Below are 14807 nucleotides of genomic sequence, written 5' to 3'. Positions count from 1 at the left end.
AAATTGCTAAAAAGGTGAAACGCTTGGATTTGTTTCGTAACGTTTGTAAACGTTTGGCATAAATTCTTATAAAGGTGAAACGCTTGGATTTGTTTTGTAACGTTTGTAAACGTTTGGCTTAAATTGCTAAAAAAGTGAAACCTTTGGATTTGTTTCTTAACGTTTGTAAACGTTTGGCTTAAATCGCAAAAAAGGTGAAACGTTTGGATTTTTTTCATAACGTTTGTTAACGTTTGGCTTAAATTGCAAAAAATGTGAAACGCTTGGATTTGTTTCGTAATGTTTGTAAACGTTTGGCTTTAACTGCTAAAAAGGTAAAACGCTTGGATTTGTTTTGTAACGTTTGTAAACTTTGGCTTACATTGCTAAATAGGTGAAATAATAGGTGAAGTGTTTGGATTTGTTTTGCACAGTTTCTAAATGTTTGTCTAAAATTGCTAAAAAGGCAAAATGTTTGGATTTGTTTCGTAACGGTTGGCATGAATCGCTTAAAAGGTGACACGTTTTGATTTATTTCTTAATGTTTTAAACGTGTGGCTTAAATCGCTAAAAAGAGGAAACGTTTGGATTTGTTTCGTAACGTTTGTAAACGTCTGGCTTAAATTTCTAAAAAGATGAAACGCTTGGATTTGTTTTGTATTTTTTGCAAACGTTTGGCTTAAATTTCTAAAAATTTAAACGCTTGGTTTTGTTTTGTAACGTTTGTAAAGGTTTGGCTTAAATCGCTAAAAATATGAAACATTTGAATTTGTTTTGTAACGTTTTAAACGTTTGGTTTTGTTTCGTAACTTAGGTAAATATTTCGCTTAAATATCTAAAAAGGCGACACGTTTAGATTTGTTTTGTAACGTTTGTAAACGTTTGGCTTAAATTGCTAAAAAGGCGAAACGTTTGGATTTGTTTCGTAATATTTGTAAACGTTTTGCTTAAATAGCTAAAAAGGTGAAACATTTTGATTTGTTTCGTAACGTTTGTAAACACTTGGCTTGAATCGATAAAAAGGTGAAACATTTGGATTTGTTTCGCAACGTTTGTAAATGTTTGGCTTGAATCGCTAAAAATGTGAAACGTTTGGATTTGTATCGTAGCTTTTGTAAACGTTTGGCTTAAATCGCTAAAAAGGTGAAACATTTAGATTTGTTTCATAGCGTTTATAAACGTTTGGCTTAAATTGCTAAAAAGATAAAACGCTTGGATTTGTTTCGTAACGTTTGTAAACGTTTGGCTTAAATTGCTAAAAAGGTGGAACGCTTGGATTTGTTTTGTAACGTTTTTAAACGTTTGGCTTAAAATACTAGAAAGGTGAAACATTTGGATTTGTATCGTAACGTTTGTAAACGTTTGGCTTATATCGCTAAAAGGGTTAAATGTATGGATTTGTTTCGTAACGTTTGTAAACGTTTGGCTTCAATCGCTAAATAGGTGAAACGTTGCGATTTAAATCGTAACGTTTGTAAACGTTTGGCATAAATTGCTAAAAAGGTGAAATGTTTGGATTTGTTTCGTAACTTTTTTAACGTTTGGCTTAAATCGCTAAACTGGGAAAGCATTTGGATTTGATTCTTAACGTTTGTAAATGTTTGGCTTAAATTGCGAAAAAGGTGAAATGTTTGTTTTTGTTTCGTAACGTTTGTAAACGTACGGCTTAAATAGCTAAAAAGGTGAAACGTTTGGATTTGTTTCGTAACTTTTATAAATGTTTGGTTTAGATTGCTAAAAATTTGAAACGCTTGGATTCTTTTCGTAATGTTTGTAAACATTTGGCTTAAATTGCTAAAAAGGGGAAACATTTGGATTTGTTTCAGAACGTTTGTAAATGTAATACCCCGTAGAATTATTAGTGTTTATTTTCGTGTGTGTCTGATTTCAATTGATTAGGACCTCGAAAATAGTGAATAAATTCACGTGATGAATTTATAAATGTGAAAATGTGATTTGGTATGTGTTTTGCCTTAAGTTGATTTTTGGCAATTTTACGTGTTAAAAGTGAATTTCGCGATTTTTCACTAAAAACCGTCAAAATAGTTATTTTAAATATTTTTAAAGGCCCAAAAATATTTTAAACTCAGCCCATATGATATGATTTAATGTTTTGAATATTTGGTAAAGTTGAATTTATTTTGCCCCTAGAGTTTGATTTAATTACAAGAATGCCCCTAATGGCAAACTTGTAAATAATTGAAATAGCTATCTAAATATCTAGATATTTTCTTAAGCTAAACTTGGTGCCCAAGTCTTTAATCTTCTTCTCCATTTTTGTGGGTGCCGAATACACCATAACTCACAACACCAAGCTTTACTCTTTGATTTTCTCTCAAAAATTTCTTCACGAAAATTGTCGGGAATATTGTGTAGATCGTTAAGGTGTATTTGCATGTTCGTTTGAGGTATAATTTCAAGCTCAAAATCTTACTTTTAGTTGCTGATGTTGGTTGAATCTTAGAAACATGCTTAGGATGGTTTATATGTGATGTTTGATAAATAATTAGTTGGTTTTAGTTGCTAGTTTAATGGGTTTCGGTTTTAAATAATTTTTCCGTGAAAATTAAATTATTTATTTTAATTTCTGGGCTGATCTATTTGATGAGGATTAAATATTCTTTAAAGTGAGATTTTTGTGGATTAATAATGTTAATTAATTCGGGTGTTAATTTAAAGGTTTGAAATTCGATTTTTAATAGTTTAAAACTCAAAAAAATGCTTAAATGTGGGTAAATCTAATGATTTTAAATTTCTGGAAATGAGTTTGTTTAAGGTTGATCTAAATGTTTGAATGATGATAAATAAATATTTAATGGTGAATTTTTAGTGATTTAGTAACCGGGTTTAAATTTTGATCATTGTTTATTCGGTTAAAATTGTTAAAAAGGGTAAAACTGTCATTTTAATTTCTGGGCAGAAATTATTCTAAAATATTTATGATATATGTTTGATAATTATTTGTGGAGTTTAATTGATTTTTGTGAAGGGTTTTGAAGGATTAATAATCGGTTTTGATTATTAATTGATATTTCGGTTTTAATGGTTAAAATAATGGAGAATAATTATTTTAAAAATTATGGGCTGCTATTTTTAAAAGATGAGATTAAAAATTTGTTCAAAAATAATTTTGGTGAATTTTGGTGATTAAAATGGCTTAAAATGAATTTTTAAGCGTTTTTTGCGTTTTTGAGTTTTCCGGCCAAAACCACCGGAATATAGAAATATGAGTAGAGGGGACAGAGCATGTTGGCTCAGTTCTAAACTCATTTGGCAGCAGTTAGTGCCGAAATGATTTTGGCAGAAAATAAGGGGGGCCGAGCCCCGGGTCAAAAATATTTTACGGAAAAATATTTTTGGTTATTTATGAATTGTGGTATATTTGTTGAGATTTTCTAAAAGTGTATTTTTAGAAAATTATGTGAATTGAATGTGTGTTAGAATTATATGAAATTATAATTCTATGTTTATTTATTGAATTAAATAAACTAATGTGAATAGAGTGTATCGTATAGAAATACGATGACGCGGAAAGAGATAGTCGGAATCAAATTTGGTTTGTGATTATGTGGTTTATATGGTTGAGTCGGTCTAGAGTTTATCCTAGAATTTAGAGTTAATACATTTATTAATGTTTAATCTGTTAATTAGATCCAGCGAGTTTTGTCGCGGAAACCGGCGAGCAAAGGTTTTGAATATTCGACGGGTGATATTTTTATATTTGGAATAAGCGAGTACTGTGAGTGTGTTTACAACTTATACTGCTAAATATTAGTATTAAAAATATTGCGAACTGCTTTACATGATTTGCAAAATGCTTTATTTTATTTTGAATTTAAATCGCATGAACTATTATACATAGTTTTGAAACCGATTTAGATTCATTGAAACATGCTTACTATTGGGCGGCAATCGTGCTGTGTGATCATCGGTATTGCATTTAGAATGGGTTGCATGTGAATGTACTGTGTGAATCCTGGCGACGGCCTAGACTCTGTGTGAACAAATCTTCAGAGACAACGGAATATAGACGACCAAAGGCAGTAAAGAGAAACTGCCGAGATCTGAGAGGTTGAACCTTTTAATAAAAAGTGAAATGGCGACGGTATATATGTACTGCCGAAATCTGTTGTATGGTGAAAGAGTCTAAAGACCTTCACATACGTAAAAGATGAATGATCAGATTTGACGGGCTAAAGTACAAAAGAAATGAATAAATACGGCCATGAAAAGGTTAACCCGAATATAATGAAATGATGTGGAATATTTATGTTTCCTGTTTTGAAAGCATATAGGAACATGAATCATGGTTAGGGTTTCATATGAATCGGTAATCTGGAATACATTGCTTTCATATTAATGTTTATTAGTACATGTTGTACGCATTCACGCAGTTTTTATAACTGACCCCGTTGAATTTAATATTTTTACAGGCGAGTAGTTTGACGTGTGGATTTCCAATTTCTTGTTCCGGAAATCCATGGCTTGAATAAAGTGAGAATGACTTTCCTTTATGTGTCTAGAGTTGCAGTAGCTAGAATAATGAACGGTGATACCTTAGTAGTCGTTGGACTTATTTATGCTTTATATTTTATTATAACGCTTAAACTCTAATAATATGTAATATGTGAATGCTGTGCGAAAGTCCGAGCGACTGCACGAGTACAAAATGCGGCGAGCGCATCTGCATAATGAAATGCAGTTAAATCCATAATGAAATGGTCTGCATAATGAAATGCGGTTAAGTCCATAATGAAATGGCCTGCATAGTGAAATGCAGTAATTACCATAGTAAGATGGTATGCATAATGAGATGCATGATAAACCATAGTGAAATGGTTTTGAAACTAAAATGCAATAATTAAAAAGAGAAAATTATGTGCATGTTTTAAATGTTAATTTTATAAGAACGTTTTAAACTGCGATTTTAAAATGTTCGAAAATGAATTGAATTCCGCGAAATTTTTTAAGTGATTTTTAATGTATTTTAAGGCTTGCTACGGGTTTCGGAGCAACCACTCCCATTCCCTAGCGCCGGTCTCGACGCCGAGAATCGGGTCGTGACAGTAAACGTTTCGTTTAAATTTCTAAAAAGGTGAAACGCTTGGAGTTGATTCCTAACGTTTGTTAACATTTCGCTTAAATTACTAAAATGGTGAAACTTTTTGTTTTGTTTCGCATCATTAGTAAAGGTTTGGCATAAATCGCTAAAAATATAAAACGTTTGGATTTGTTTCGAACATTTTAAATGTTTAGTTTCGTTTCGTAACGTTTGTAAACGTTTTGCGTAAATCTCTAAAAAGGTGAAACGTTTGGTTTTGTTTCGTAACGTTTGTAAACATATGGCTTAAATCGCTAAAAAGGTGAAACATTTTGTTTTATTTCGTAACGTTTGTAAACGTAAATCGCTAAAACGGTGAAACGTTTGGTTTTGTTTCGTAACGTTTGTAAACCTTTAGATATGTTTCGTAATGTTTGTTTCGTAACGTTTTAAACGTTTTGATTTGTTTCGTAGCATTTTTAACGTTTGGCTTAAATCGCTAATAAGGTGAAACATATGGATTTGTTTCGTAACGTCTGTAAATGTTTGGCTTAAATTACTAAAAAGGTGAAACGTTTGGATTTGCTTTGTAACGGTTGTAAACAAATATATGGATTAAATTGCTAAAAAGGTGAAACAATTGGATTTGTTTCGTAACGTTTGTAAACGTTTGGCTAATATTGCTAAAAAGGTGAAACGTTTAGTTTTGTTTTGTAACGGTTGTAAATGATTGGCTTAAATTGCTAAAAAGGTGAAATGCTTGGATTTGTTTCGTAACGTTTGTAAACAATTGGCTTAAATTGCTAAAAAGGGGAAACATTTGGTTTTGTTTCGTAACGTTTGTAAACAAATATTTGGGTTAAATTGCTAAAAAGGTGAAACACTTGGATTTGTTTCGTAACGTTTGTAAAATTTTTGCTAAAATTGCTAAAAAAGGTGAAACGTTTGGTTTTATTTCGTAACGGTTGTAAACGATTGGCTTGAATTGTGAAAAAGTTGAAACACTTGGATTTGTTTCGTAACGTTTGGCTAAAATTGCTAAAAAGATGAAACGATTGGTTTTGTTTCGTAATGTTTATAAATGTTTGGCTTAAATTGCTAAAAGGTGAAACATTTGGATTTGTTTCGTAATGTTTGTAAAGGTTTGGCTTAAATGGCTAAAAAGGTGAAACATTTGGATTTGCTTCATAACATTAGTAATTGTTTGGCTTAAATTTCTAAAAAGATGAAACAATTGGTTTTGTTTCGTAATGTTTGTAAACGTTTGGCTAAAATCGTTAAAAATATGAAACGTTTGGATTTGTTTTGTAAGGTTTTAAACGTTTGGTTTTGTTTCGTAATGTTTGTAAACATTTGGCTTATATCGCTAAAAAGATGAAACGTTTGGATTTGTTTCGTAACGTTTGTAAACGTTTGACTTAAATCGTTGAAAAGGTGAAACTTTTGGATTTGTATCGTAACGTTTGTAAAAGTTTGGCTTAAATCGCTCAAAAGGTGAAAAAGTTTGGAATTATTTCGTAACGTTTGTAAACGTTTGGCTTAAATCGCTAAAAAAGGGGAAACATTTGGATTTGTTTTTTATCGTTTGTAAACGTTTGTCTTAGATCACTAAAAAGGTGAAACGTTTGGATTTTTTTCGTAACGTTTTAAACATTTGGCTTAAATCGCTAAAATTGTAAAGCATTTGGTTTTGTTTTGTAACGTAGGTAAGCGTTTGGCTTAAATCGCTGAAAAGGGAAAACGTTTGGATTTGTTTCGTACCATTTATAAATGTTTGGCTTAAACATTTGTCTTAAATCTCTAAAAAGGGTGAAACACTTGGTTTTGTTGAGTAACGTTTGGCATAAATTGCTAAAAAGGTGAAATGTTTGGATTTGTTTTGTAGCGTTTATAAACGTTTAACTTAAATCGCTGAAAAGGTGAAATGTTTGGATTTTTTTCGTACCGTTTGTAAACCTTTGGTTTAAATCGCTAAAAAGATGAAACGTTTAGATTTGTTTCGTGACGTTTGTAAACGTTTGACTTAAATTGCTAAAGAGGTGGAAATTCTTGGATTTGTTTCGTAACATTTGTAAACGTTTGTCTTAAATTGCTAAAAAGGTGAAACGGTTGGTTTTGTTTTGTAACGATTGTAAACGTTTAGCTTAAATTGCTAAAAATGGGAAACGTCTGGATTTGTTTCCTAATGTTTGTAAACGTTTGGCTTCAATCGCTAAATAGGGGAAACGTTTGGAATTGTTTCGTAACATTTGTAAACGTTTGGCTTAAATCGCTAAAAAGGTGAAATTTTTGGATTTGTTTCGTAACATTTTAAACGTTTGAATTTGTTTCGTAACATTTGTAAATGTTTAGCTAAAATTGCTAAAAAGGTTAAACATTTGAATTTGTTTCGTAACGTTTGTAAACTATTGGCTTAAATTTCTAAAAAGGTGAAACGCTTGGATTTGTTTTGTAACGTTTGTAAACTTTTGGCTTAAATTGCTAAAAAGGTGAAACGCTTGGATTTATTTCGTAGCATTTGTAAACATTTGGCTTAAATTCTTATAAAGGTGAAACGCTTGGATTTGTTTTGTAACGCTTTAAACGTTTTGTTTTATTTCGTAACGTTTGTAAACGTTTGGCTTAAATCGCTTAAAAGGTGAAACGTTTGGATTTGTTTCGTAACGTTTGGAAACGTGTTACTTAAATCCCTAAAAAGATGAAACGTTTGGAGTCGTTTCGTATCGTTTGTAAATGTTAGGCATAAATCACTAAAAAGGGGAAACGTTCGGATTTTCTTCGTAACCTTTGTAAACGTTTGGCTTAAATTGCTAAAAAGGTGAAACGCTTTAATTTGTTTCTTAACGTTTGTATACATTTGGCTTAAATTGCTTAAAAGGAGAAACACTTAGATTTGTTTCGTAACTTTTATAAACGTTTGACTCAAAGTGCTAAAAAGGTAACATTTGAATTTGTTTCGTAGCGTTTATAAACATTTGGCTTAAATCGCTTAAAAAGTGAAACATTTGGATTTATTTCGTACAGTTTGTAAACCTTTGGCTTAAATCGCTAAAAAGGTGAAACACTTAAGAGGCGAAATCGCAAAAAACGAGGAAACTTTTGGATTTGTTTCGTAACATTTGTAAACGTCTAGCTTAAATTGCTAAAGAGTTGAAACGCTTGGATTTGTTTTGTAATTTTTGTAAACGTTTGGCTTAAATTACTAAAAAGGTGAAATGCTTTGTTTTGTTTCGTAAAGTTTGTAAAGGTTTGGCTTAAATCGCTAAAAAGGTTAAATGTTTGGATTTGTTTCATAACGTTTGTAATTTTTTGGCTGAAATTTCTAAAAAGATGAAACGATTGGTTTTGTTTCGTAATGTTTGTAAACGTTTGGCTAAAATCGCAAAAAATATGAAACGTTTGGATTTGTTTCGTAACGTTTTAAATGTTTGGTTTTGTTTCGTAATGTTTGTAAACATTTGGCTTATATCGCTAAAAAGGTGAAGCGTTTGGATTTGTTTCGTAACGTTTATAAACGTTTGGCTTAAATCGCTCAAAAGGTGAAAAAGTTTGGAATTATTTCGTAACGTTTGTAAACGTTTGGCTTAAATCGCTAAAAAGGGGAAACATTTGGATTTGTTTTTTATCGTTTCTAAACGTTTGGCATAAATCACTAAAAAGGTGAAACGTTTGGATTTTTTTCGTAACGTTTTAAACATTTGGCTTAAATCGCTAAAATTGTAAAGCATTTGATTTTGTTTTGTAACGTAGGTAAGCGTTTGGCTTAAATCGCTGAAAAGGTGAAACGTTTGGATTTGTTTCGTACCATTTATAAACTTTTGGCTTAAACGTTTGGCTTAAATCTCTAAAAAGGGTGAAACACTTGGTTTTGTTTCGTAAAGTTTGGCATAAATTGCTAAAAAGGTGAAACATTTGGATTTGTTTTGTAGCGTTTATAAACGTTTAACTTAAATCGCTGAAAAGGTAAAACGTTTGGATTTTTTTCGTACCGTTTGTAAACCTTTGGCTTAAATCGCTAAAAAGATGAAACGTTTGGATTTGTTTTGTAACGTTTATAAACTTTTGACTTAAATTGCTAAAGAGGTGGAAACGCTTGGATTTGTTTCATAACATTTGTAAACGTTTGTCTTATATCGCTAAAAAGGTGAAATTTTTGGATTTGTTTCGTAATGTTTTAAACGTTTGGCTTAAATCGCTAAAACGGGGAAACGTTTGAATTTGTTTCGTAACATTTGTAAACGTTTGGCTAAAATTGCTAAAAAGGTTAAATGTTTGAATTTGTTTCGTAACGTTTGTAAACGATTGGCTTAAATTTCTAAAAAGGTGAAACGCTTGGATTTGTTTCGTAACGTTTGTAAATGTTTGGCTTAAATTGCTAAAAAGATGAAACGATTGGTTTTGTTTCGTAATGTTTGTAAACATTTAGTTTGAATTGCTAAAAGTGTAGAACGTTTGGATTTGTTTCGTAACGTTTTAAACGTTTGGTTTTATTTCATAACGTTTGTAAACGTTTGCCTTAAATCGCTGAAAAGGTGAAACGTTTGGATTTGTTTCGTAACGTTTATAAACGTGTTGCTTAAATCGCTCAAAAGGTGAAAGGTTTGGATTTGTTTCGTATTGTTTGTAAACGTTTGGATTTTCTTCGTAACCTTTGTAAACGTTTGGCTTAAATTGCTAAAAAGGTGAAACGCTTTAATTTGTTTTGTAACGTTTGTATGCATTTGGCTTAAATTGCTTAAAAGGAGAAACACTTGGATTTGTTTCGTAACTTTTATAAACGTTTGACTCAAATTGCTTAAAAGGTGGAACGTTTGGATTTGTTTCGTAGAATTTATAAACATTTGGCTTAAATCGCTCAAAAAGTGAAACGTTTGGATTTGTTTCGTACAGTTTGTAAACCTTTGGCTTAAATCGCTAAAAAGGTGAAACGCTTAAGAGGCGAAATCGCAAAAAAAAGAGGAAACGTTTGGATTTATTTCGTAACATTTGTAAACGTCTGGCTTAAATTGCTAAAGAGTTGAAACGCTTGGATTTTGTCACGACCCAATTTCATGGATCGCGACTGGCGCTAGGGAATGGGTATGGTTGTACCAAAACCCGCAGCAAGCCTTGCGGATAAAAATCAAACATACAAAGTAATATAACAACTTAAATATAATTACTTATATTAATTAAGAAATAACCAGAGTTAAACAAATAAGTATGTCAAAGCATAAAATAAAGCCAGGCAGACCAATCTGACAAACATAAAATTTTATATGGACTTCTAGTTTACTACTGCGGTCTAAGAATAAAAATCAGTTTGACAATTTATTTATAATAAAATAAACCTCCGAAGAATAAAAGGATTGTAGTGGACCAGCTTTCAAATCATAAACTTGGAAAATTTGGGGAAAACAACGGGGTCAGATATATTGAGATGAGTTCGCAATACTATTTACATTTATTAAGTTTAAAACCCTTAAATCAAAACCTTTTATACTAATATAATATGATTATGAAATAACAGTATTGAAATGATCCCAGCGTAAGTATGACATAGCATACTGAAAAACCCCAAAGTGGACGGGAACAAATCCTCGTCAAATTACCAGCGTAAGCAAGACCTTAGTCTGCCGATCACAGAGTATTTACCGGTGCACAAGGTCTCGATACAAGCCTATCGAGTAGCTCGTTTCAATCCAGATCCATTATCGCTTAAAACAATTCGAAAACATTGATAATACTAAAATAAATTGCGGTACTTAATAAAGCTGTAAATAGCACTACAAACTCACTGCTTGCTTATCCACGTGAATCTTGGCAAACAGCTAACCCTACGTAGACTCCGAAACACGAGCAGTCGACGGGTCTAAAACAATATATAAGTTAAAATCCATCCAACCCCTAACTGTAAGAATACTAGACACCACATAAGACTAGCACAATACCGAGTCAAGCATAAACGTAGCAAGAATAAAATGAACAATTAATCATGTAATGACCGAGTCAAACTGAATCACATCGAGTAACACAATACTCAAATAATTAAGCAAAGTCTATTGGGTTTCCACTTTAAAATACGTTCCGAAAAATATTACTTAAATAATAAATAAATAATAACTTAAATCCATTTTTTCAAATATTGGATTAGCCGAGTTACCAATACCAAGCTACCTCACATGTCGGGTGACCCAAGTCTAACCCGACCCAAAATATTTTATCAAAATATAAATCAGAGTTTATAATTCCAAAAAAATTTACTTTGATAAAATAAATATAATCATATCCAATTATAAACCATAGTTTATAATTGTATAATCAACTTTGATAAAATAATAAATCAATTTTTAAAACAGAACCCAATAAATTTAACTTCAAGTAACCCAAGTTACAAATCAAAAACTTAACTAAATTAAGTTTTTAAAAGTTTAGGGACTAAATTGAACTTTGGCCAATTTAGGGACTAAACTGTACTTTAGCCATTTTAGGGACTAAACTGTACTTTAGCCAATTAGGAACTAAACTGTACTTTAGCCAATTTGATATCCGAGATCAATTTAATTGCTTTTGTTATAATTAAAACAACATATAGAGTTACCAACCAAAAATCCACTTAATTAAGTTATAAAATAAGTTCGGGGGCTAAATTGTAATTTAGTCAATTTCATGCCAAATTGATATTCTTAATTAAATACAGTTATTATAATTTAAAATGAAATATAAAGTTATAACCAATAATTTAATCACCTAAGTTTAAAATGTTCAGGGGCTAAATAGTAATTTATCCACTTTGATTTTCAATTATATGTTAACCTAAGTTTGTAAAACACTTATCGTTTACAAATTTCTAATTTATGAAGCAACCGAGATTCGAAAATTAATATTAACACCAAATCTAACTATAATTAACCTTAGCATTTATTTGTTTAAGATAAAACATTTTGGTGATCATATGGAGTAATTGACCATCTTCTTCTTCATTGAAATAGACAAAACAATCCCGCCATGCTTGTAATTGCATTCAACAAGTATAAATCCATTGATATGTAGTTTGCTGAGCTAGCCTAACCATTAAACAAACCTAAAGGAACTTAACAATACTTAGCATGATCTTAAGCCAACAACAACCATTAATCAAATACTCATACTCAAAGCAGTAACAAATTAAGGAATGGCAGAATCCAACTCTAGGCGACGACTAAACGAACGGCAAATAACACAACGACACAACACAACTCAAACGATTCTGATGACCCAATAATCAAGGATGGTAACAATCATAAAAATATCAAATCTAATGGCTCAAGAACAACGGCAGAAGACATATATAAGAAACAGAATTTAGATATACGATAAAACGACGGCGATTGAAACGAGATCGATACCGTACCGTTTAGCGTAAACAAGATAGGGAATCGTAGATACGTGAGTCTATAATCAATGGGACCAGACGGAACTTATTTCGATCCAAAAATAAAAGAGAACGATCAAAATTTCCAAAGTGTCATTGAAAGCAAAATCTGAAATGATGAACATAAAAGTCTTACCGATGAACACATGACTTTGGAAGGAAATTGAGCAACGATTTCACAGCGAAACAATAAGAGGATGGAGGCTAGGGTTAGTTTGCAGTGCGGGAAAGATATTAGGGTTTGAGTTTGATCAAAATACGGATTCAGAAGAATAGTAATTCTGGTCCAAAATACCATCCTCGTAAGGGTACGGCTGTTCTCGAACGAGAACAGCAATTTAAAGCTGGTTCTTGTTCGAGAACCCTGGTCTCAAAATAGACCAGGCATTAAACACTAGGCTCTCGTTCGAGAATTGGAATTCTCGAACGAGGCTCGGCTCAAATGCTGGTGTCTCGTTCGAGAATTCCAATTCTCGAATGAGACTAAACACAATTAAGTCAGATCTCTTTCGAGACCTGATTCAATGGTGGTGGTTCAACCTTTTGGTTGAACCACCAAAATAAAAAGACCCATACAAAAATATTAAAATTGAACCGATCCAAAAATTAAACTACGAATCGAACCGCCAAACGAAAAAGACTCAAATTATTTCCGAAATCACATTTAGAAAAATTTAAAAATTGTCCGGGATATTACAGATTTGTTTTGTAATGTTTGTAAATGTTTGGCTTAAATTACTAAAAAGGTGAAATGCTTGGTTTTGTTTTGTAACGTTTGCAAAGGTTTGGCTTAAATCGCTAAAAATGTGAAATGTTTGGATTTGTTTTGTAACATTTTAAACGTTTGGTTTTGTTTCGTAACGTCGGTATATGTTTGGCTTAAATCTTTAAAAAGGAGAAACGTTTGGATTTGTTTCATAACGTTTGTAAACGTTTGGCTTAAATTGCTAAAAATGCGAAAAGTTTGAATTTGTTTCGTAATGTTTTAAACATTTGGCTTAAATCGCTAAAATGGGAAAATATTTGGTTTTGTTTCGTAATGTAGGTAAGCGTTTGGCTTAAATAGCTTAAAAGGTGAAACGTTTAGATTTGTTTCGTACCGTTTTTAAACATTTGGCTTAAATCTCTAAAAAGGTGAAACATTTGGATTTGTTTCGTAATGTTTGTAAATGTTTGGCTTAAATCACTAAAAAGGTGAAACGTTTGGATTTGTTTCATAACGTTTGTAATTGTTTGGCTTAAATTTCTAAAAAGATGAAACAATTGGTTTTGTTTCGTGGTTTAATTACTTAAAAACCACTCACCTTGTAATTTTTTTTCATTAATACCACGACCTAGAAAAATTTTCAGATGTACCCTATTTTTGATTTTTATGTTTCGTTTGTACCCCAAAAGTAAATTTTTTGATTATTTAATTAATTTAAAGATGAAAATATTAAAAATAAGATACACAAATAATTAACATTAACGTTTTATTAGAATATAGGTTAAAAATGAAGGACTAATTTCAACTCTTTTTCAAAAGAAAATAGGTCAATTCAACTTATTAGGGTAGAGATGAAACATAAAAATCAAAAACAGGGTACAATTGAAAATTTTCCTAGCTCATGGTATAAATGAAAAAAAATTACAAGGTGGGTGGTTTTTAAATAATTAACCCTTGTTTCGTAATGTTTGTAAATATTTGGCTAAAATCGCTAAAAATATGAAACGTTTGGATTTGTTTCGTAACGTTTTAAACGTTTCGTTTTTTTTTTTTCGTAATGTTTGTAAACATTTGGCTTATATCGCTAAATAGGTGAAACGTTTGGATTTGTTTCGTAATGTTTATAAACGTTTGGCTTAAATCGTTGAAAAGGTGAAACAGTTGGATTTGTTTCGTAACGTTTGTAAAAGTTTGGCTTAAATCTCTTAAAAGGTGGAAACGTTTGGAATTATTTCGTAACGTTTGTAAACGTTTGGCTTAAATCGCTAAAAAGAGGAAACATTTGGATTTGTTTTTTATCGTTTGTAAACATTTGGCTTAAATCACTAAAAACGTGAAACGTTTGGATTTTTTTCGTAACGTTTTAAACATTTGGCTTAAATCGCTAAAATTGTAAAGCATTTGGTTTTGTTTTGTAACGTAGGTCAGCGTTTGGCTTAAATCGCTGAAAAGGTGAAACGTTTGGATTTGTTTCGTACCATTTATAAACGTTTGGCTTAAACGTTTGGCTTAAATCTCTAAAAAGGGTGAAACACTTGGTTTTGTTTCGTAACGTTTGGCATAAATTGCTAAAAAGGTGAAACGTTTGGATTTGTTTTGTAGCGGTTATAAACGTTTAATTTAAATCGCTCAAAAGGTGAAACGTTTGGATTTTTTTCGAACCGTCTGTAAACCTTTTTCTTAAATCG

At 31.3% G+C, this 14807-nt stretch overlaps 1 long non-coding RNA gene across 1 annotated transcript; it reads left to right on the top strand.

Moving 5' to 3' along the window:
- The first annotated feature begins 2260 nt into the window (after positions 1–2260).
- Positions 2261–4800, top strand: LOC126674790 (uncharacterized). Its single transcript, XR_007639622.2, has 3 exons — positions 2261–2387; positions 3631–3718; positions 4413–4800. It is a non-coding gene; the product is annotated as an uncharacterized LOC126674790 (long non-coding RNA).
- The last annotated feature ends 10007 nt before the right edge of the window (positions 4801–14807 follow it).

Source organism: Mercurialis annua, linkage group LG3, assembly GCF_937616625.2.
Source record: "Mercurialis annua linkage group LG3, ddMerAnnu1.2, whole genome shotgun sequence".
NCBI classification, from domain to species: Eukaryota; Viridiplantae; Streptophyta; class Magnoliopsida; order Malpighiales; family Euphorbiaceae; genus Mercurialis; species Mercurialis annua.
This window is presented reverse-complemented; position numbering and strand designations above follow the sequence as displayed.